Source organism: Amblyomma americanum, chromosome 9, assembly GCF_052857255.1.
Source record: "Amblyomma americanum isolate KBUSLIRL-KWMA chromosome 9, ASM5285725v1, whole genome shotgun sequence".
Taxonomy (NCBI): domain Eukaryota; kingdom Metazoa; phylum Arthropoda; class Arachnida; order Ixodida; family Ixodidae; genus Amblyomma; species Amblyomma americanum.
This window is the reverse complement of record NC_135505.1, coordinates 71043417-71068529: the sequence shown is the minus strand read 5'-3', so window position 1 is coordinate 71068529 and position 25113 is coordinate 71043417. Positions and strand designations below refer to the sequence as shown.

The 25113-nt window shown below is 45.3% G+C and overlaps 1 pseudogene; it reads left to right on the top strand.

Annotated features, from left to right (window-relative positions):
* The first annotated feature begins 16557 nt into the window (after positions 1-16557).
* On the top strand, positions 16558-23205 carry LOC144103411 (uncharacterized; annotated as a pseudogene).
* The last annotated feature ends 1908 nt before the right edge of the window (positions 23206-25113 follow it).

Below are 25113 nucleotides of genomic sequence, written 5' to 3'. Positions count from 1 at the left end.
CCTGGTGTATAGAAATAACATATTACATCAAGTTCAGACGGTGAAGTATCTCGGAGCAATATACGACTCTACTCTATCCTGGCGGCCACATATTGAGCAAGTTTCTGCAAAAGGAGTTCGGGCCCCTGGCATCCTGCGCAGGCTTTGTAGTGCTAAGTCAGGCATGGGAAGGCATACACTTCTGATGATTTTAAAAATGTACGTCCGGCCAATTTTAGAGTTCTCTTGCGTTTTAATGTTAGGAGCACCTGGCTATAAACTTCGCTCTCTTGTACTATTGGAGCGTGAGGCGTTGCGCCTTTGTCTGGGGCTTCCAAAATATGTCGCCAATGCTGTTCGGCACTTGAGGCGCGAATCGCATCGTTATCAGCCAGGTTTCGCCTTTTAACAGATCAAACATTTTTAAAATTGTGCTACTCACCTCTTCACCCTTCCAGTATAATATTTCTTACTGAACCTTCCGCCTTTTTTGTGCCGCCTGGTCTCGTTTTCATACTGCGCAGATATGTTACGTGCAATCCCTCCTTGATCCTATAAATATTCACTTCACAGATGTCCGCCCAATGTATAAGAAATCATCTGTCCAGATTGAATTCGACGACATTTTCCCATCGAATGCAAAGCTGCAGCCCTTGCCGCTTCTTCAGGGTCTCTTGCAGGACCACCTAAGGTCATTTCCCTCTCATGTTCATAGTGCTACCGATGCCTCGCAGGATCGCGAAAAGGCAGGTGTGAGAATTTTTTCGCCTTCACTGGATTTGTAATGTTCTCTCCGTCTTCCTAACTTCACTTCAATTTTCTGGCTGAAATATTAGCAGTAATCTTAGCCTTACGAAAATTATAAACTACCGTTTCTCAGGTCGTGGTTATCACAGACACTCTGTTCATTTGCTCTTTATTATCCTGACCCACGGAGTCTCGGGCATTACGCCTCTTTAAGTTCCTGATTCCGCTTCATCTAAATTCGGCAAGGTTGCTTTGGGCACAAGGTCACATGGGCTTTCCCTTAAATGAGGTCGCAGATTCCTTAGCAAGAGCCTCTCTCTGCGGCCCAATTGTTGCTGTCCTGTCAACGTGTGCATATACAGCTGCGGTGAAGTTTCGCAGCTACACCATATTGCAGGAATTTGCTGCATCGGCTCTTACATCATCTCCCGAATATCAGCATCTTCTGCATCCTTGGAGTAGCAAAGACGTGCTCGCGCAGACTAGAGGTCTTTTTCACCCGGTTGCGTTGCCGGGTTCCTCTTCTAAATTTCTACCTTCACAGATCTGGCCTGGCGGCTTCCCCACTGTGCCTTTTTATACCGAACTTGAGACAATAGATAAATTCCTGCTGTTGTGCCGCCGCTGCTCTAATTTGAGGAAGCGTCTTTTGCAAATTCTATTTCATCAACATGCTTGCCTGTGTCCTCCGTGGTTGTTCTTTCCATTGGCGCTTCTTTGCTTGGACGAAGCGACAGGAGCGTACGCTCTGCTGTGCAAAATTATCTGCAAGAAACGCAGCGACTCCCATTATAATTTCTTTTTCCCGCTCTCAGTCAGTACGACATTGAAACATTCAGGCATTGTATACTATTATGCTCATTAAGCCATTGTCCGGTCTTCGATCTCCAAGTTAACAGGACCCCTGTCGTTCTGTCTTCCAATCTATCAGACTACATACGATTACCACTTCTTTTCTCGTCAAAAATTTCCCGTATCCAGCAATCAATCGCCTGTGTCTTGGCCACTCTCTCATAGTGGGTATGTGCCAGCAACGTCTGAGGCCTTCCTTCCTTCCTTCCTTCCAAGAGGACTCAGCTGGTTTCAGTCGCCCGTCGTGGTCTGAATAAATCTCTGGTCGTAGCATCTTGGTGAAAGGTGCCGGGTATAAAGGTTCCCCAAAGACGGATCTCCAGCTTGACCTACGCCGGAGTCGTCGCTTTGTTGGTCGGCTGGCTTCTATTCCCATGATGTCCCTGGACGGCGACGCTCCCAGGTCTGTGCCCAGCATTTCGTGGCAGCATTACCGGGAGCCACGGTCGTTCGCGGTTTCACCCAGCGACGACGTCGATGAATGGCTCACCCAATACCAACGAGTGATTCGCTGCACTAAGTGGAACCCCTCTGCCCGACAAGCCAACGTCGTCTTTTCCCTAACCGACACGACCCTGACGTAGTACGGCAACCTCGAAGATTCGTTCACGACATGAAACCACTTTGTAGAGGGGCTCAAGAAGTGCTTTGTTGGCTCAGTCGCGAAGAAGCAGCGGTCTGAACAAGCGCTTGCGAAAAGAGCTCAGCTTCCCGGTGAGATATGTAGGAGGTACATTGAAGAAATCAGGTTACGCAAGGTCATCTTCCCTCTCATGACAGAAGAAGACAATTTGACCACTTGCTTAAAAGATTTGCCGAAGACATTTACAATTTCTTTATCTGAAAAGAAAGTCTGGAGTCCGTGTCTAACGTCATCCAGCACTGTCGGACGTTTTAGACATTGAAAATGCGTCGCATAACACCTAAATTTGGACGCCGGGGTGACGATGGTGGCAGCTGTAGACACATCATCATGTGATCTGGCCTTCATGATCCACCAGATCGTTAGAGAAGAGTTGACCAGGTTGCTGGAAGTCACTGGGAATTCCTAAGCCCTCTATCCTGTGCATCCCACGCGCCCTATTCCGCGAGACGCCGTTAATGTGGCGGACGTTGCGGAACGCCGCGTACGCCGAGAGCTGCGGCCCAGGCACATACGGCGACTGCCCTGGACCTCCGGTCCAGCTTTTACCAGCCCACGCCGGCCACATACGACGAGCACTTCCGCCCGAGAGCTTCGTATGATGACTACTTGCCGGCGCAGCCTGATCCTTGTTCCTCTCGTGTGTGCTACCGCTGCGGTCAGCCCGGCCAGATCTCCCGATTTTGTCCCCGCCGACAACCGTCCCATTACGGTTCTTCTACCTATCCTCCGCGGCCTGATTACCATCTTGGTACCCGTACTACCCGCCTGGTTCCTGCAACCCATGGCTTGCTCAAATGCAGAATCGTTCGCTGCCATCAGATAGAAGTGTGACACCGCCTCCAGCTTTCCGCACTCCACGATCTCTATCACCCCGACGCCGCTCCTCCTCGCCTCAGCCGTAAAACTAGTCGGCGCGACCGATGGGGGTGAAGTCGCTGGAAGTATACCGCCGGGAGATACCCCAGCCTGTTGTTATGTTAGGAAACAGAGTGAATGTGCTAGTGGATGATGGTGTACCTGTGTTGGGTTTAGTGAATACAAGTCCTACGGTTTCAGTTATGAGTGCTGTGTTTTTGTGTCGCCTCGGAGGTATAGTTTTGTTTCGAAGGAACGAAAATGTCCAGTTTTGTGGTGTCAGCGGCAAACCGTTGCCGGCACTTAGACTTTGTAGTGTTTCGGTTTCCTTGAGTGGTCAAGTGCTCAGCATGAAAATGAAGGTGCTGTCTCGGTCGACACACGATGTTATTCTTGGCCTCGCCTTTTTGCAGATGTGTGGCGTTAACGTCGATTGTCACACCGAGGAGCCGAGCGTCGGCAAATGCTTCAGCACTGGCCTTGTGGAAGGCTCGCACAGTGGAGAGGATGTGTTCTGTGTTACCCGATATAGTGTTCTGCCTCCTTCTTTGGCTGTATGCGTACAGGTTTCCTGCCCCGATACCACTCTCGGCGTGTTTGATGCATCCTTGAAGGTATTGGTGAGCGCTACCAAAATACGGAAAGGGACGAACACACAAGACAAGCGCTCACCAATACCTTCAAGGACGCATTACCAACTAGCCCCAGTTGTAGCTCTTTTGACGTGTTTGATGCGACTTTGGAGCCAAACTATTTGTCCTGCACGAAGAAGAATATTTGGCTCCTCATGCCATTGTTTCCTTCACCAACGTACGCACTCCACTGTGTACAGTGAATTGTTCGACAGAATCTGTAGTACTGCCTGAAGGCACGAAGTTTGTGTTATCTAGCCACCACTCGCCAGAATCTGTTGCCTTGTTTACCGACGCCTTGGGCGCAGCTGCGCCAGAGCTTTACGACGAGTCGCAGTGACTTGCATGATGGGCAACTCGACTTCCCCGCATGAGCGCCGTGCTCGGTTGGCCGTCCTCCTACGACACTCCACTGTGTTTGGCTTCTCACTGCATGGTGGCCAATCTTCCATCCCCTATTCTCAGATCCTGCACAGAGTTGACACTGGCACCCCACATCCAATCTGACAATAGCCCTACCGAGTGTCACCCTCTGAGCGCAAGGTGATCAGTGAACAAGCGAAGGAGATATTAACCAAATGTGTTATCTAAGAGTCGTAGAGTCCCTGCGCTGCTTCTGTAATTTTTCTTCGAAAGAAGGATGGATCATGGCGTTTCTGCGTAGACTACCGTCGCCTAACGCCGTCATAAGAAAAGAAGTATACCCGCTTCCTCGAATCGACGATGCCATCCACTGCCTTTTTTTCAGCCTCCTACTTGTGTCCTATTTACCTACGGTCGGGGTATTCCTATCCTTATGCATCCCGCAGACCAAGAGAATACAGCGTTTATTACGCCTTACGGGCTGTATGAGTTTAATGTAATGCCATTCGGCCTTTGTGATGCGCCCGCCACCTTCGAGAGATTTATGGACACTATACTTCGTGGTTTGAAGTGGAAAATATGCATGTGCTACCTAGACGATGTTATTTTCGGAAAGACATTCAGTAAGCACAACGGCCGTTTCGCTCTCGTCCTGGACTGTATTCGCAAAGCTGTCCTTGTGCCTAACTATAAAAAGTGTCACGTTGCTGCGCGTGAAGCATTAGTGCCTGGACACCTTGTAGACAAGGACGGTGTCAGACCTGATCCAGCCAAGACTGCAGCTGTGGAGTCGTTCAAGCCACCACAGTCTCTCAAAGAGCTGCGAACTTTCTTGTGCTTATGCTCATACTTTCGCCGCTTTATTCATCGCTTTGCGGGCATCGCATACCCTCTGACAGGCCAGCTTCAGAAAGATTTGGCTTTCGAGTGGCCCCATGAGTGCGACTCCGCTTTCCGCCACCTAAAATTGCTTCTTACGTTCTACCCTGTACTTCGACACTTCGATCCCTCCGCCAGCACAGATGTTCATACCGACGCCAGCGGTGTTGACCTCGGCGCTGTGCTTGTCCAGCGCTGCGACAACAAAGGGCACGTTGTTGTTTATGCGAGTGGCTCACTCAGTAAGCCGGAGTGCAATTATACGCTCGCCCAGCAGGAATGCCTCACCGTAGTGTTCGCCGCGCAGCGTTTCTGTTCCTATCTGTATGGACGCCCGTTCACCATCGTCACCGACCATCATGCCCTCTGCTGGATAGTTAAACTTCGTTTCCTTGTGGGCGCCTTGCATGGTGGGCTCTCCGGCTACAAGAGTTCGACTACACAGTCGCCTAGAAGAGCGGTCGCCGGCACGCTCACGCGGACTATCTTTCGCGGTTGCCCCTTTCTGAGACGGAGTCTAACATCCATGATTTCGACCACTGCGTCGCGTAGTATCAGCGTGTTTTCCTGACCTCACCACATTCAAAGCGGGACAGCAGAGAGATTCAACCCTGCGGTCTCTTCTTGCGGAGGCTGAAGACACCTCCGGCTCTAACCACTTCTGCTTGCGAGATGGTCTCCTATGGAATAAAAATTATTTTTCTGCGGGATGTGCTTTTTCGGATAGTTCCGGACAGCCTGTGCCCCTCTGTCTTGCAGGCCGTGCAAAACGACCCTACATCTGGATATCTTGGGTCAGCACGAACGCTCCACCGTACCCAGGCCCGCTTCTATTAGCCGAAAATGCGGGCCACGACTGAGCGGTACGTCGCCAGCTGCACTCAGCGTCAACAATGCAAGCGCCCCAATGGCGTTGCATCTGGTCACCTTCACGCTGTGACACCAACTACAGCACATTTCGAGCAAGTGGGCCTAGACCTCCTTGGCCCATTTCTCAAATCCTATCATGGGAGCCGCTGTATAGTAGTTTTTGTTGATTACCTTACTAAGTATCGTGAATTGGCCGCCATAACCTACCGCACTGGGTGTATACAAAATCATGATGATGACTGGATTTGTATACTCTAGTCGTTTATTAATTTTTTGCAGTTTTTAATGTGTGTATTCAAAACACCGGCACTTTGCAAAAAAGGAGAATTATGTGAAGTGGGCCTCTACGAGAAGGGAGGCACAAAGAAAAACAGCTGATAGATGACTACAACTGAAGAAAGCAGTTGAAACATTGAGCTTACAAATTTGCGGATAACATTTAGAATCACATCATTAATAAAGAACAAATTTGAAAAATGATTATTCCAACCGTTTAAACAGGGGTATTCTAAATGCGGCTAGCAATCTATAGAAAACCGGGCATAATGACATGTAAACCACAGAACTGGTTCTTCTTTTAAAACTGATGAGTAATGTATGATAGCGGTGCTGGCGGAAAGGTAATTCCTTTCGTTGATGGGTTGCCCTGCCGCGGTGGCTCAGTGGTTAGGGCACTCGACTACTGATCCGGAGTTCCCGGGTTCGAACCCGACCGCGGCGGCTGCGTTTTTATGGAGGAAAAACGCTAAGGCGCCCGTGTGCTGTGCGATGTCAATGCACGTTAAATATCCCCAGGTGGTCGAAATTATTCCGGAGCCCTCCACTACGGGACCTCATTCTTCCTTTCTTCTTTCACTCCCTCCCTTATTCCTTCCCTTACGGCGCGGTTCAGGTGTCCAACGATATATGAGACAGATACTGCTCCATTTCCTTTCTCCCAAAAAACCAAAAAACCAATTATTTCGTTGATGGGTCATGGAAGAGTTGGCAGACTGGAAACCCTAGTTTCTCCGGACAAGTGCCCGCTGACATTGTTAAAGATTCATTTCATTTTCATTTTAAAACAGGGGTGTTACATAAGGGGTGGCAACAATTAAAAGCACAGATTCACAATAACAGGAAAGTTTTTACATTTTCAGCGAAAAGACTTGGGCAAGTGATGATGGCAACGTTGTTTGGAAGGTCGTTCCAGTCTGCGGCTGCACGAGGAAAGAAGGAATTATAAAAAGCGATGGTGTGTGAGCGTGGACAGGCAACTTGTGGGTGATGGCTGGTGCGATGAGATATGCGTGCTGGGGGAAGAATATAAGGTGCGACGTGCATAGGGCTGTGGAAGAATTTGTGGAATAAAGACAGGCTGGCAATGCGACGGCGGAGCGATAAGGGTGATAATCCGGATGCTGTTTTTAAGGAGGAAACGCTGATGTCATAAGAGTACAACGAATGAATGAAGCGAGCAGCGCGATTTTTAACAGATTCGAGGGCATTGATGAGGTAAGCTTGATGAGGATTGCAAATGGGCGATGCAAATTCTAGTTTGGACCTGACGAATGATGTGTAAGTTAACAACTTGACATGTTTTGGAGCATGGTGAAGATGGCGCTTGAGGATACCTAGCGTCTTGTTTGCTGACGATATTATGTTAGTAACATGCAAGCTCCAAGAAAGATCGCTAGAAATTGTTAAGCCTAGGTACTTGTATGACAGAACTAGTTGTACGGGAACGTCTGATATTTCGTAAGAGAAAATTAGAGGATTACGGTGGCGGCTTATGGACAAAAGATTACATTTACGTGGGTCAAGTTCCATTAGCCACTTATTACACCACTCCTGAACAGCATTGAGATCATTTTGAAGAGAAGATTGGTCAGCAGTGGAGAGAATAGCACGATAAAGTACACAGTCGTCAGCGAACATGCGTATGTTAGATGTTACGTTTGAAGGCAGATCATTAATGTACACGAGAAACAGTAGTGGGCCAAGCACAGATCCCTGTAAAACACCCGACGTTACTAGGAGTGAGTTAGTGTTCTTATTGTTAATGGAGACAAACTGCATACGATTAGTTAAAAACTCTTCAATCCACTTCAAAATATGGGGGTGCAAATTTAATTGGGAAAGTTTTATCAGGAGGCGTTTATGGGGTACTTTATCAAAGGCTTTTGCAAAATCTAAAAATATGATGTCAGTCCGTAGATTACAATCATGATTAGCATGCAGATCGTGAATGAACGTAGCAAGTTCGGTCTCGCAGAAATAACCCCGACGAAACCCGTGCTGAGTAGGTTGAAAAAAGTTCAAATCAAGGAATGCCATGATATGGGTATAGATGACGTGTTCCATGATTTTGCAGGGAATTCTAGTTAGAGAGTTGGGACGGTAATTAGGTGGCGAGTTCTTGTTACCTGATTTGTAGACTGGAACGACCTTCCCAATTTTCCAGTCTATGGGCAGTTGACCTGTGAAGAGTGACTGAGCGAATAACAAGCACAACAGAGATGAACATATATCTTTGGTATTAATCAGTATTTTAGCGTTGATATTGTCGGTTGACGAAATTCCTGCTGAAGAAAATCTAAGAGAAGGCATAGTATCTTGAATAACTGGGGCCTTTGGAGGAAATGTTGGACCTGTTTCATTAGAAAACACGGAAGAAAACGCTGCGTTGAACATTTTGGAGCATTCTGTTTCGCATACAGTTTCACCCTAACCATCGGTGAGGGAAATAGTTCGTGTGTTTTGGGAGTTAATGATATGCCAGATCCTACGGGGGTTAGTTGACAACATTTTAGGCAGATCGAAGTTGAAAAAGGTGCGCTTGGCTTCTCGAATACTTGATAAGTACGTTTTTTCGGCTGCATAATATTGGTTCCAAGCGTTCTGACTGGGAAGCAACTTGGCCGGTCGGAAAAGACGCTTCTTTTTATTTTCAAGGCGTCTGAGTGTATTTGTGAACCATAGGTTTTGAGGGTTAGTTCGTATATTGATGTTCGGAATAAACCTGTCGACCAAATCGTCGATTTTCCTCATAAACAAAGACCAGTTATCATGAATGAATCTTTGAATAAAGTTCGATTGAAATGCTGGCAAAAATGCGCGAAGTTCATTATTTATTGCTGTATAGTTTCCTTTATCGTATAATCGGATAGTTCTTTTAGTTGTTGCGCGTAAGGATGGTTTAATCGTGAAGCCAGCATGTATGACGTGATGATCGCTGACTCCTGGTAGATACATGATAGAATGAACGCATTCAGGGTTATCCGTTAATAATAGATCAAGAATATTTGCGCAGTCTTCGGTTACACGAGTTGGCTCGGATACAGTTTGAATGAGATTAAAATTAAGGCAAACGTCTAGAAATTCATTAGCATCCTTATTACCTGTAGCGGTTAGATTATTCCAGTCGATAATCGGAAAATTGAAGTCTCCGAATAGGAGAGTGCATGTGTTAGGGTGTTTGGCTTTAATTTCATTCAATGCGTTATTAAGATTTTGCGGGAAATCTGGGCGGTTAGGAGGCCTGTAGCAAACGCCGATCAAAACTGATTTAGGTGAAGCGTGGCATAAAACCCATATTATTTCTATATCTGATGAAAGGTTAATGGCTGAGCAAGATAGGTCTCGAGGGGTGGCAATCAGTACTCCTCCTCCCCTTCCATCTGGGCGGTCTTTGCGAAAAACACAGAAATTTGGCAAGTCAGCAAGCACTTCACTATCGAAAATATCGCTGTTAAGCCACGCGTTTGTCAAGACTAGTATGTTACTGGCAGATAAAGTGACGATATGGGAAACAATGTCGCGCTTTGAAATGAAAAATTGCAAGTTAGTAAAGATTGCTGACAATGAAAGGGCTTCTTGGTGTACATGCCTAGAACGATCTGTCGACAGGGGCTGAGATAGTTGCTATTTTACCTCTTTGACTGTTTGTGATGATTCATCGAATATGTAGCGTTTAGGACCAATGTGTAATGTTTTCAAGCGCAAAGAGAACTTATCGGATACCGATTTGGCAAAGGCTACAATGTGTTTGCGGGCGTTACGGACGGGAAGGGAGAAGTCTTCGCCAATACTGTAGTTGGTGCCTTTCAGCTTATTTCCTAAGGAAAGGATGCTTTCTTTAGTTTTCGATGACGTGAATTTAACGATGATTGGCCTGGTGCGATCAGTAGAGCGGCGCCCGAGGCGGTGAGCACGCTCGATTAGATTGGGTTCGATGGCAAAACCTAGTTGAGTGGAGCAATGGCGAATGACTGTTTCTTCCGAGTCCGCATACGTTTCAGGGGGGTTAGTGTCAGGAATATTGTATAAAAATGAGATTGTTACAGCGAGACCGATTTTCTGCATCGTCCATATGTGCTTCCAGTTTGTCGACCTTGCAGGTAAGTTCAGTGTTTAAAGTTTTCACGGCGTCGATTTCAGAATGGAGAGTAGAAAGTGTGGCGTAGTGTGATTCTAGAGTGTCCATGTGCTTGTTTAAGTTGGCCAAGGTTGTTTCGGTAGTTTTCAGTTGGTGTTTAATGTCCTGCAGATCTGAAATTAATGTAGCTTGTCCGGTAGTTAGTTTCTGGAGCTCGGAAAGTATGCTGTAAAAACGGTAGGGGCCTTGGTTAGTTTCAACATCGCCTGACAATAGTAAAAGAAAACGAAGAACACGTGACCACTCAGCAGCAATACTACAGCAGCACTGAGGGCTCGGCAGCTGCATTAAAAAGTAGTTACTGGTTCTTTTAGCAAATTGGGAAAACTTATTACTAACCTGCATTGTGAAAAGTATCGAATTAGTAGCCTGCGCTGATGCACAGCTACCGAGACCACAGAGCGGCGGCGATGACCGCAGGGGCTTTGTATGGCTGATAGAATTAATAAATATGGTTTTGCAAGGAGAAAGGTAAGTGGACACTGAACAAAGATTTTTTTTTTGTGACGTGCTTACGTGATCCTTGCGTCTGATCTGACAGCGACGACTTCAGGCTATTGACGCTAAATTATTGATCATATTTTCATGTTATAAATACGTGACATGCGGTTCGGAATGTTGTCCAGTGAGTGGAATTAAAAGGCTTGATGGTGTCGCCAGATGGGTCACGCAAATTTACCCTGTGGGCGAACAACTTTTGCACGTGGAAGCTTTTCGTTGGTAAAGGGGGCGTCTCGAAGATTGTGTTTTAGACAGCCCAGGGTGCACGATGCGTTGGCGGTGATGTTTACGTTTATCGACATTAAGCGCCATTATCACGGCGTGCACCGCCTAAAGATTTGATCTAAGTCATTGTGAAGTTAAAGGTGTTCTTAGGGCGATCGAAAGTACCCGTATAATATGCAGTCGTCTGCGAGATGTCGAATAGCTGCATTAAAGATCCATCGCAGATCATTCATGAAGATTAGGAAGCAAGGCACACAGGACCGAACGATAATTTGTCAATAGCAATGAAGGAGTATGTCGACAGCCGCAAACAGTTTTCGAAATTAAACAAAATTGTGGGCTGATGAGATTGCGAAAGAAAATTAAAGTAGAGAAGAGTATATAACCACTTAGCGGGAAAGTGAAACGTGATCGAATGCTTTAGAGTAGTTTAGACACAGGCAGTGTGTCAGAAAACTCTCGTGAGTTGAACACAAAGCAGCTGAACACAAAGCTGCAGAAACTTGGTACCGCAGGAAAACCCATTCCAAAGGCCCTGCATCTAAAAGTGACGACAACGAAGAAAAATAAAGACGGAATGATATTCGCTGTCCAGTCCAGTTTCTTTTTCTTCGTTCGCCTCGTTTCTTTCGCACGGCTTCAAGTTATAAAAAAAAATTTGGACGACGCGTAAACTTTCCCTTTAATAGTGAGAAGCGACAGCAAATTTGGGTGTTGCACACGCATACCGCATCATACATTACTGGAAAATTTCTTTTTTTTCGTGTGCAGACCACGTAATCTGCTTATCGAGGTAGATAATTTTTTTTTGCTGACATCCCAAATACTCATCCCTGCAAAACTATTTCTTTTTTGCCTAGTGTTGATTCTGAAGCGAATCTAACTCCTTCAATGCAAGGCGTCACTAAACAAAAAAGGAAAGACATTCATGCTTTACGAGCTTTTTCAGACTTCTTTTCCGGTCTGTTCTTTCGCCTTTTGATCGATTCTGTTTGTATCATAAATAGCTTTTGCGTCTTGCCAATTCACAAAACGACAATATTTTGTGGACATTATATGCCGCATTTACAAGCAGTCGTTTCAATGCGAAAGCATCACTTCGCGAGGCCAAATCGGATCACCGGCTTCTTTGTAGCTTGACCTTAACAGTGGCCTTGGGCAAATGATAGCTGAATGAATAAATAAACAATACAAATATTCCCGCGACTGGGATACGAACTTGCGCCGGCGAGAACAGATAAGCTTCGCTGACCTCTGCGCGAGGGGACTATAGGCAGTGGCAGCAGCCTGTCACGCTCTGTGTTAAACTGCAATACACTCTCGCGTTGTGCATTGCACATCGTCTTCTTCGGCAACTAATACAACTATAAATCTAATATTCGAGCTTTGTCGTGGCAGTCACAGGGATGTTCGCTGCATACGTTGGTGTGGACGACGTTGTGGCAGAAACACGGCTCTAGAGCACTACGCGTTGGCGTCGATAACATTGCTGCAGAAATGCGGCTTGTGAGCATAGGCCACCGGCGTATATTCTGTAAATTGGCATTAATGTTAAAAAATGAAGACGCGCATAACTGGCTTCCTGGAGCTATCGGAACCTTAGTGGCGCTTTCAGTTACGTTGTGGTGGTGTCCACCTGTTAAAAACCGTACTTGCGCCCCGTATTTCCTTCTTAGAAATGCTAAACCACCAGCCAATTTTTTCATTCTGTGTCAAATTGCGGGGATAGACTTTTCTTACATGTCTTGGCCCAATAACACGTTTTCAAAGGCGAGCGGTAAAAATAACAATTTTCTGAATGTATAAGCAATCGACTGAGCTTTTCTTCACGAGGCCAAACCGTGAAATTTCGATGACTAGCGTTACTATAAGGTGCGAGTTTCTTCCGTAGCAAATTTACAAAACTACCATCCCGACTCGAAAACTCACGCAGGAATTTCAGTCGGTTTCAAGAACAAAAGCGCCTATAGTTAGCGCGTATACCATATGTTGGCAGAGCAGTTTGGGGAAAAAAATCAGTTGGTTTATGGTCCACGAGAGATTTCAGCGGAGTTAAGAAACTTATCTTGTTTAATGCCGAACTTGCTCTACACTAGCATATCCATTTTGAATGTTTCAATCAACAAACAGTGTCTTACGCTACCACTTTAGCGAACACCTTTATGGCGTTTCCGGTTTGTGAGGCTTTTCAGAATGTTTTTCTGAAATCATTTCATTAACATTGTTTTATTTGAATCGAAAAAAATTTTTTGGCAACAGCCAGGCCCGTATTTGTGTCATTCTGGAAGATTTCCTCTTATACATATTCATGTTTTGACCCACATATAGCCGCTTGATGCGGTTCTAAAGACTGTTTGAATTTTCTAGCCTTTTTATTTTATTGAGGCAAATACGCACATTTCATTCGGTAAAAATTTTTACAAAACACATTTTACAATATTTTCGACAACGAGGACGAAATTATGGCGAAATTTGCTGTCACACAACGCGTTATGAAGCCCGTAAAAATCCGCATAAGAGAAAAGTTAAAAGAAAAACGAGTGGATATTTTGCTTTTGCGCTTGTAGCATGCAGATGTATAAACACCGAATCAAACGACTTCTATCGTACATATGTGCTAGCAACATCTATCGCGGTCCAAGGCGAATAAACGGGCCAGTTTTCCGGGAAAGACTGCAAACGTCAACTAAATCCCTTCTCTGCCGAGTTCCGAGAGGCCCACCGTTTTGCTGGGTCGCCCTCGTACCGCTTATCAGCGGTCGCTATCTCTGAAAAGCAGCTTTGCTACGAGCCTATCACTGCTTCCCCGCAGTGTTTGCGCTCGTTCGCCTCTTGACTGTAGTGGGGTGCACCACACTAACACATGCGATTGCTGCGTACGGGCCTCCCCCGTAAATCGTGTTGGGAAATAGCAAGCTGGACAACTGCAAACGTTCGAGTCTCCATTCACCAGAAAAAAAAGAAAGAAACGCCCACCAGTGGTTTTGGTAGCGGTAGTCTCCGTACCACGATATGAAAATCCTTGTTACCGAAGGCACGGCAGTCATCTATAAGCACCTATGAAGCGAGTCCGGCCGGCTAAGCATATGCGACAACCAGGTATGCTGGGAACCGCACTTCACTATTACTTTCTCAGAAACGGAGGGCCGGTAAGCCTGTTCGTGGGCTTGCAACCTAATTAAGCAACCTCTGCGCCCAGCATAGAGAATATGTTTACGGAATTCAAAAGTGTGTACACACTTTATTAATTTGCAACTAAATTCGTCGGGTGGCGCTATCGCTGACAGCCACGCTCTATTCTTGTGTTTCATGAAAATTTTCTAAAAAAAAGATATTGCGGAATTTTGCAAAGAATATTTGTTTTGTAAAGAACTGTTACTCTATCAGATAGGGAGTGCTGGTTTACTGCAGTCTCTCTAGTTGCTGTTTGCGCCTCCCTGACTGCCTAAGTAGTGCAACGCTGCCTTCATCAACAACTGTAGCCTAACTGCCAATTCACTCTCAATATGGCATCAAGATCAGGAGGATGTTTTTATCCTTTCTTTGTGTAACGCGGCGGATCTGTGTGATAACATGTGACCCGTACTTCACGCCTAGTAGGCCGTTCCTAATCAGAGTGAAGGTAATTAATGAGAAATGCATGCCCTTCCGCGCATTACTTTCAGAAAAGATTGTCTTGTAACTGCCGCAATTTCTGCGAAACAATTCGATATAAATCACGGAGTGAAACTATTTTATGCGCTCCAGAACACCCTTGCAATTTTTCGTGCATATGTTTCAAAACAGCGACTTCGAGAGAAAAAACGATTCGCAGAACAAATTGTAGTAACTCGGACAATTGAGCTAGTTTGTACATCTTTGAAAACTTTCGAAAGTGCTGCGACAAGGGGCACAAAGAGAAAGACACGAAGGACAAGCGCTACTATCAACTGAAGTTTAGTGCAAAAAAATGCAAGGCTCACACAAGGCAGCCAGCAGCGCGTGCGCCTACCCCCAAAGTGACAAAACTAATCACTTTGTTGAATTAAGATAGCGAATTTCAGAATCATGGATTACAACATATGGTGTGCTGACGCACATGTCGGAGTTTTTGTGAATATGATTTGCCTCAGATAATGTAGAGCTTGTCCTTCGTGTCTTTCTCTTTGCGTCCCTTGTCAAAGCTCTTTCGAAAGTTTTCAAAAACGATTCGCAGAAACGAGCCACGCTTCGGTTCATGCAAATCATTTGCGTCATATTGCCTTAAACCTTCAAGATTCGCGGCGAAATGTAATTCTAAACACGCCATATTGCAGTGCTACAAGTTTGCAAGGGCTCAACATGAGCGCAAACGAATGTACACATGATTTTAATGCGAAAAACGCTGCGCAGAACCATAGTTATCTCGGTCACGAAGGGCTGGCCTTCAACATACGGTCCACCGTGAAACTGCTTCCAAGCGGAGATTTTCTGCGGTATGCAGCTGCTGTATTGACTGTTTCATAGTTTACTGAGTTGTGGGAACTACATGGTAGTGATCAGTGAAGCTGGGCAACAGAAGTTCGCAAAACCTACACAGGCTGCTTTATGAGCGCTCTAAAGCCTTGGCGCTTTTTTCAGGGATAGCCAAGAAGTAGGAATCCCGGCTCACGATGGCGCGTTGACAAACTCGATTCTCCGCTCAGTTGCAGCTTTTTTTTTGCGGCATTTCGCAATAGGAGAGATATATCAGCTCCTGCAGAGGGCGTGCTCTTCAATCAAGCAAGAATTAGTGCGGCGATTCTGGAATAAGGAGACGAATGTTTAAGAAGAGTATACTCTTCCCGAAGGCGTTCCAAGCACTCCTTCAGCTCTAGAACTGTAGGCTGCCTATGAAACTTACGATGGCCAAAGGCGGGTAGTTACGAGGTAATGTAACTGTCCTTGGGAACATGTACTCTAAATGCAGAACCAATCAAAATACACTGAATTTTAAATATTGTACTAGCAAAACATTACCTTAGGTATGAAGCTTGAAAATAAATAAATGAATGGATATAAATTTTTTTACGACAATGGTCCCGGTGCCCGGTGCTAGATCTTCAGGCATTTGACTCGTGGTATCTGAATTACGTGTTTTTAGTGCTGGGCTCTTCCATGTTCAGTAGTCCCTTTTCAAAGGCTTATTGCTGAGCTCTTCACGCGCGTTGAACACTGCGTTGCACCAAGATTACGTTCTTGATGATTAATGTTTACCTTCAGTCTAGTGTTGTCGTCTTAGTGAGGGCGCATACACGTTCAGTGTGCTTGACAAGGCACCTAATTTGCTATGCGAGGCTGAGCTTGTCTATATTACACTGAGGCGACGTCAGGACCGTTTCCCAGTGGCTGAATAATTATATTTATTGTATTGCTATGCGTCTTTTGTGCATAAAAGCCTCCTTGCTTTGTATATAAAAACAGTGCGTAGACAGCGCGTCTGTCTGTAGCATTTATTATCCTGATGTTTGTGCTTTACTGTGAATTTTCATTGCATGTGGTCCACGTAGTTCGCAAACTAAAAAATTATGCTATGTTTACATACTTCAGGCAGCTTTCAATCACGGCGATTTTTTCCCTACTATTCGTATTCCATGAAGAATGACGGTGGGTGTGCATAACGGCTCTTGCATGAGAGCACACCTTCTTTTCCCTCTTCCTTGAACACCTTTGTCTCCTCCCTCTTTCTCCCACGCAGTCCATCAAGAAGCAGATGGCTCCTCTCTTCTCTTCATCTCGCACACTTTAACTCCTCTGCTCCTTATCATATTGGTTCCCAATTTCGTGGTGTGTGCCATATCCTTCGTCGTCACCCATGATTCATCCTCGACGAAAGCTCTGCAAAGGGGGTTGATGGCGTTCTGGTACGACTCGTGGACTTGTCAAGGCGACACGTGGCTTAACACCTCTAACCATCTTGCGGCGTACACCGCCTACAGCGGCTTGTCCATTCTGGTGCTGCCCGGGAGAACTTACTACGGGTCACCGACATCCACTGGTCACAGGCCCAGGTACTGCATGACAGGATTCACATATTACCTGATCACTGTGGCAATAGCCGCATTTGCAGTTGTGGTCCTGGACGCTCCATGTCAGCCGCTGTACAGGAATCTTCCAGGGGCAGCGGTTTCCCTCACTGTGATGGCCTACACAGTTCCACTGCTCCTGTACATCAAAGGCAGAGTGAAGCCTTCTCCAGGGGAATTCGGTACCTCTGGAAACATTATCTTTGATTTCTACTGGGGCCTAGAGCTCTACCCGCGGATCGGACTGCGACTCGACATCAAGCAATGGACAAACTGTTGCTTATAATTGGTTTTTCGGGAAAGGAAATGGCGCAGTATCTGTCTCATATATATCGTTGGACACCTGAACCGCACTGTAAGGGAAGGGACAAGGGAGGGAGTGAAAGAAGAAGGGAAGAAGGAGGTGCCGTGGTGGAGGGCTCCGGATTAATTTCGACCACCTGGGTATCCTTAACGTGCACTGACATCGCACAGCACACGGGCGCCTTCGGAATGATATTATGTCAGCTGATAGTGCTGGTAAGCTGGAAAGCCCAAGTAGAGACTAGTGGTTGGAACTGGCCTGTGGTAGTGACGGCTATTCTGGAGACTGTAAACAGCGAAGTTCTTTTGGTGGGAAGATGGTTACATGCAAACTATTGACATCAGAGATGACCGAGCAGGTAAGCATGCCTGTTTCTTGGGACTGGCACAAGAGACCTCAAAAGAGGATGTGCTATTACGAGCAGTTCTGGAGTCATAGACAAACCTCGTTGCCAATTATTTAAAGAAAAACGGCACACACACGAGCTGCTCGCGTGCTCTCAATATCAATGCATGGCTTTCGAACTTGTAGACGCAATTGTCTTCAATATTTTAAGAGCGTCAGCTCTTGCTGCTTATGCTTGTCAAGGACGCACTTGTCTGCAGTGAAGGTCAAATTGACCAAAACAGTTTCTAGGTGAAAACAATATACAACATAGCAATAGTAGGCGCGTAGCACCTCAAATGATACCTATACTTTCGAACCGTTATTTATGTGTCAATATAGCGGCAACCAAAGCGGCACAACCCTTCCGTTATTCTGGGGCCACCCGTTGCATAAAAGGTGGGGGCCACTGTTTGACGCAGAATGATCGAAGTGGTGTCAAATGACTTGGCGTATTCCTGAGAAAAAATTTACTAATTGAAGGAAGGAGAGAAAAAGTTTAATGAGCTCTAGAGAGTAGGTGAGCATTTGTCGGAGTCAGGTGTGTCTTCCGTCTTCTTAGCAATGGTCGTCTGCCTCTAGTCCAGGGCTCCGCTGGATGCCGCTGGCAGCTGTGCTCGGCGGATAAGTCCAAGTTGGACGCCCTGACGGTCGCTGGAGAGCATTCCTTCCCATTGCTCCGCACTCGGGTTTGGTATTTTTGGTGCCACCTCTATTTTCTGGCAGGTACACGTTATGTGATAGAGCGTGGGTGTTTCATGGCACCATGGGAATTTGTCTGTGTATTGTGTGGGTTGTATTTTGTGGGACCACCCTTCTCCCCTTCTGGGGCCACCCGTTGCATAAAAGGTGGGGGCCACTGTTTGACGCAGAATGTTCGAAGTGGTGTCAAATGACTTGGCGTATTCCTGAGAATAAAATTACTAATTGAGATAAAGCCCAGAATATGTGCGGGATTCACACCGGGGACCTTTCCTCCCCCAACCGTGAATTTCAGGGACCTCCAGTCAGCCATTACGTCAAAACCATTTGTCGTAGGAAATGCCGCGTGGTGTCACACGATTCGTCTCGTTGTGATGCACATTTTGATATAAATTATTAACTGACAAAGCGAAGAAATATACCGAATATAGCGAAGGTACCTGTAAATCGCAATAGTAGTGCAAACTCCAAGAGGTAGATGACGCTGCTTGTGTCGTAGGCAAGCGGCGGCTTAGGCAGGAATGTCCTCGGTCTCCCTTGTTCTTCATGTTATATCTGCATGGGTTACAGACCAAGCTAGAGAGGAGCGGACTAGGATTCAACCTTTCTTTTTTTAAGCATGGGGAATGGATTAAACAGTCATTACCGGGACTAATATACGCGGATGATAGAGTGCTAATGGCGGACAACAAGGAAGATTTGCAGAAGTTGATAGACAAAAGTGGTACAGTGGGAGATAGATTAGGTTTCAAGTTTAGTAAGGAAAAATCGGCAGTCATGATATTTAATGAGGGCGGCGAGCATAGACTACAGGAGTTCACGCTAGAGGTAGTCGTTGAGTACAAGTATCTTGGGGTGTGGAGAAATAACGATTCTGAGTATCTGACAGAGCATAAAAATATGTAATGAAAAAACCTAGTACGAATGCAGCTGTCATAAAAAATAGGACACTTAAAATAGGCATTAAAAATTAAAATAGCCATGAAGTGGTAAGAGGGATCTGGAAAGGAGTGATGGTTTTTAGCCTGGCTTTAGGTAATGCGGTCCTGTGCATGAGACCAGATGTTCAACCAAGGTTAGAAATCAAACAAAGCGGCGTAGGGAGGCTAGCTTTGGGAGCACATGCCAATAAACCAAATGAGGGGGTAGAGCGTGATATGAGATGGCCGTCGTTCGAGAGCAGAGAAGCTAACAGTAAGATAGCATTTGAAGAGCGATTGAGAAAAATGGGGTAAAAGCAGTGGTCTCGGAATGTTTCCAGATACCTGTACATAAAGAATGTTGACATGAAGTGGAGAAAGCGAACTACAAAATTGAGAACAAATATCTGGACAGCAGTAGGGGGCAAATCAGCAATTATCGGTTAAGAAAAAGGTTAAAGAAACAGTGAGAGCTCTGTGGAAAACAGGGATGCTGATTAAATCGGCACTGGGAACATACAAGATCTTTAGGCAGGAAATTGCCAAAGAAAATATCTATGATAATTGTAGGGGAAGCTCTTTGTTGTTTGAGGCCAGGACGAGAGTTTTTCGGAATAAGACAAATAGAGTCAGGTACCACGAGGTAGACACGTTGTGCGTTGCGTGCGGAGAGAAGAAAACGGCTGAACACTTGATATTTCTCTGTAAAGGGCCTCACCGTACAGTGGAAAACAGCAGGGCTGATTTATCCAAGTCAATAGGGTTTAAGGGCAGTGAAGGGAAAGTAGATTTTAAGCGGGTAGAAGTAACCAAGCGAAGGTTATCTGACAGGTGGCTACAATCAAGAGAAGAGTAAAATTTCATAAGTCATGGCTAGGCGGCTTGAGTCACTGCCCTATTTAAAGGGTTCAGCCTTATCCATCCATCCAGGGATGTTTCTGGAAAGGAAACATGCACGGAAGCTTGGATTTAGTCTTCGACACGTTAGCAGAGCGCACGGATGTAAGCACTTGAAGCTGTCGTAGCTAACGCTCTCAAGTCGAACACTAAGGAAATGCTGGCGGAAATTTTGCTTTCTGATTCCTTACAGATGCGCAGTCTTTCGACTTCAAACTTTTCTTTTGGGTGTTCAGATCAAACATAAATCCATTCAGACTTAGTTTTTGTTCATGTGTGCAGAAAATCAATTTCTTGACTTATTCACTGCCTAACTACCGCACAGATATGAGTGGTGTTGTACGTTGCAATGGGGAAATTAAAAAAAAACCGCCGCAAATCATCGGTCAACAAAAAGTACAAACTTGGTTTTTTTTTCAGCGGTCACTAGAATTCCGTCTTTGATTGAACACACTACTCGTTATGGGATTTGTCAAGGCCGTGGCAAATGACTGAAGCTAATCATACGCTTCTGTGGGCGTATCAAATTCTACACCACCAGGAGAAGAGTTACCAGGACGGCGTAATGTGAGGATGGCCATTGTAGTTTACGTTACCAGGCTGCAAATGAAGCATTGTGGTTACAGCTCGGTATTTTTTCGGATTATTATCGAGCACTGGAACATCACTGCAGTGCTGTACATTGCACACTTAAAGTGGGAGATTGCTGTGAGGTAGGTAGCGGAAAATTATACGTGCAAGTTGAAGAGAGAAGAGACCTGGTCAGGGTGCGCATGGGCAGTGCATGTAGTGAGCAGGCAAGGTAACCGATGTTCTCAAATTGGGGCCCTCAAATGCCATTTACTGACGTGAGGAGCAATGCACGAGTAATTGGTATGGCATCATTTGAGATCGCACCGCAAAAAATGTTTAGGCTAGCCTAATTAACACAAAAGGCATTGGTGTCTGAAGATGGCGCTTCTCCTCTGTGCTTTCAATTCTTTCACGCTGAGGCGCCAGAAAACAATAATAACAACAACAAGGTATTTCTTGACTGCACTTCACCGCAACCCATCTGGCCCATTCACTTCAGGACGTCCAATGAGAAGGCGCGCACGGATTGTCGATTAGATGTCGTTATGGTCAGTGTGGCAATGAACACGCGCTGTCGATGTCGAAATGATTGCTTGCGAGCCCGAAATTTTAAAACCTATTTGTCACTTGTACAATCCACGCAGAGCATCTAAAAAAACTCAAGTAGAGGTCATATTTTAATGCGAGTTTTGACTGATAACTTCCGTAAGAATATAAGCAACATAGTCATTTGAGGCTCCTTTAAGGTGACTGTGTGATTCCTACAGAAGCCAGCACAACAATGGCCATCAGCGGCTCGGGAGGGCGGATGAGGTTACAACGTTAGTGGAGGTGAGGTGGCTGCAGCTGAGAAAAGATCTTTATATTGAGTGGTATGGGTGTTTTCTCTGTCCTGCAATGGACGAAGTTAAGCTGATGATGACGATGAGCATTGCACGGCAAACGCACTGTTCCGATATTCATTCGCATCAACGCGCACGATCACGGTTAGGATTTCATCCCAAGGCCTCCTGCTCTGTATGACACCGGCTTTACGCCTGCGCCACCAGGCTGAAAAGAGAAGCTGATGAACTTTTCCGGGAGAAGGTAGAGATAGCTGGCGCAGCAGCGGATTATTTTCAGATTATCTGGACTCCAAGAGAAGATAAGCGTAGAAGGGGCGGCAGAAGGTTAGGTGGGCGCATGAGATTCAGAAGTGTGCAGGCAAAGGGTGGATGCAGCTGGCAAAGAACAGGGTGAATTTGAGAGGCATGGGAGAGGCCTTTGCCCTGCGATAATTGTAGTGAGGCTGATGATGATGATCTGGACACTATAGGAGTACGGTGAGGGGCTTGTTGGTACGAAATTATGAAAACAATGAAGTACTGCGCAAAAATACGGACCAAGAGCTGTGCTTGTCCCGTGTTGTTCTCTACTGCGCTTGTCTCGTGTGGTTCTTCTCTACTGCGCTTGTCCAGTGGTTCTTCACTCTTGTCTCGTCCTTTTTGCGCAGTTATTCATTGTTTTCATAATATATGGACTCGTCTTGCGGTGAACTCGAGTGAACTGTTAATGCTGATAATGCTGTAATCATGCTGCTGGCGTGTAAAGTTAGTGCCGTGATGATGAGCGAGCTACCTCTTAGAATGTGCGAATATGAAATGCAGTAAAATTCACGTCAGGACAGTCTTGCAAATCGCATTTGCAAGGCAACCAAATGAGAATCACAGGTCACTACTTGTCCTAAGTGCTGTATTTAAGTGGCATAGCTCTTAGAAATGGGAGCACATACAGCGTATGAAAACCTAAGGTATAAAATTATTCATGAAAAAAAGCAGTGCGTGGAGCAGTGGGTTTAAGAAACGCTCCTTTCTGTCGGAATCTTGGCACTTACGTGTAAAAAAATAAGGGCGTATCGATCAAAGCTTTTTATCTCTTTCTCCTAGGTTTCTACCTCTGCTGGGGATGCGTGTGTTTTCTGAGCATATTCTTCCCGCTGACAAGCTTGTACATGGTCAAGAACAGTCCCGAAGACGACGCAAAAGGAGCGGCCGCCATCCTTGTCTTGGGTGTTTTGATGATCGGCCTGGAGTACTGGGCAGATTACCAAAAACATGAGGTGAGGGCTACGCAGGGCAAATTCAAAATTTGGGGATCCCACCGAACCTGATTCGTGTAACGTATCACGATGCCACTGGAAATTTGAAAATCAACCTGCTCTTGGTGTCAGGGTTCTGGTCCCTGAGCCGTCACGCCAACTACATGTTCGAAATCATTGCGGGTCTTTGCTGGGCGCTGCCCTGCGGCGCCTCGAGTGTGGTGACGAACCTAAACGCTCTCTTCCTAATACTGCAGAGAAGTTACAGAGGCGAGAAAAAGTTCTCGAAGAAGTGCGGGCGATATTGGGAACAGTACGGCGAACAGGTCAGGTATCGCATAGTTCCTGGCATATTCTAGTTTTAGCCGTAAAAAGATCCAACTTATACCGTTGAGTGTGCTGCACACTTTTTTGAAACTTTGTAGTAATACTTAGTTATTAAACTATAGACCATTTTTTGGAAACCTCTTCAAAAATAAATTTTAAAGTTTCGAGCGTATAACTCCTTTCTTATCACAATATATAAAGTGCACATGCTAACGTTGTCCGAAGTATTTTCTTATTATATTCATTTATATATATATATATATATATATATATATATATATATATATATATATATATATATATATATATATATATATATATATATATATATATATATATATATATATATAGTCGCTTTGGGACATTAAAGCCCCATAAACCAAACCTGCCTGGCTAAGGCGTATCAGCTTTTGCTTTTAGCTGTGCTATAGATGGGTGTTTATCTCTCTTGAAAAGAACATGAATTAAAAAGACGTGACGACGATCTTGCTGTGTTTAACAACAGCGCTCTCAAACGTGGAATTCTTTCACACAGCCACGTTTGATATGCCTGAATAGGACGGGCGAAAAAAATGAAATGCGCGCCTGTGGCAAAATCAAATGTAACCTCTCACTGGGCCGCGGTCAGTGTTGGAAACAGCGAGTACGCAAGCTCCCGGTAGCTATACAGGTGCCCAAATAAACACCGTTCTTTGTCACCTGTGCGGTGTTTCATCAAACCACCTAAATATGTAACTAACCAGGGATGCACTGGAGGGCCAGATTGCCGTCATCTAAAAAGGTCGTACGGCAGCCGTAGCTACTGGAGCTTTTACAAAGAGAAGCAAATCATAAATATGGTGACATGAAGTTTTTCTGCTCCTCCCTCTCACTTTTTGTGACCAAAAGATACCTGTTCCTTTCCATTCCTCCCCTCGCGCACTACGTTGTTTTCGCGCCGTCAGATTTGGCGACACTCTCGCAAAGCCTGCATTCCATATTCAGAGTGTTAGTGCGCTCCCGCCGCAGGCCGAAAAAAAAACTCTCACATAAGATTTCTTTATATTTCGCGAGCTTTATTTTTAACCAGAAAAAATGTCTGGTATAGAACACATCAAAATAAAATCGTGAATTAAACTTTAATTTTGCACGCTTTACAAATCCGCGCTAGAATATTTTCCGGAAATGCAAAAGCTGAATAGTTAATTTTCGCAGTTTGTTTAATTATCCATCTGAACCAAATGCTAAAATACTCTTGCGAACTACATAAAATGGTGAACTGCATGATTCAAGGTGCCTCTACGTATATTACCATCATATATTTATAATTTTCGGCTAACATTAGCTGCTACTCTTAGTCCAAAGCAAGTCTGGGATAAATATTATTATAACGTGGTATTGCAGTATAATGCCTAAATGTGGTCATGAATATGAGCAGACCTAAAACGTGGTCGGCGAAATCGGGAAGCAATTGTAGGGGATGCAGTAGCCACGGCTATGTATTTGGAAAGCACCAGGAGAGCCGCTAGATATTCAGTCAATTTCTTTTGTCGCGTGAGGGAAACACGAGAATGCCGACCTTACTACTAACTGCTTTTCGAAAATGATCCGCCACATTTGCAAGTGGGCAATTGGTACTGGTATCCCGTGAAACCCGAGTGGTATCGCATGAGTTGTATCCCGTGCAGTTAAAGAGTTGAAGTAGAATGTACCGGCATATATGCAGTGTTGTAAGCATTACCGAATAAAAGTAATTAAATACGTTGTTCGTTACTCTAAAAAAAAATGCGTTACCGCCCTACGTTACCTACAAAAAGAGGTAACGCGTTATCGCTTCCGTTACCAAAAAAAAGTGCCGCACGTTACTTTACTGCTGCTCCATGGCTATAAATCTTACTCAGTGCATCTTTGCTGTAATAACTGATGATAACAATTTTATAAAGCTCATATTTGACATAAAA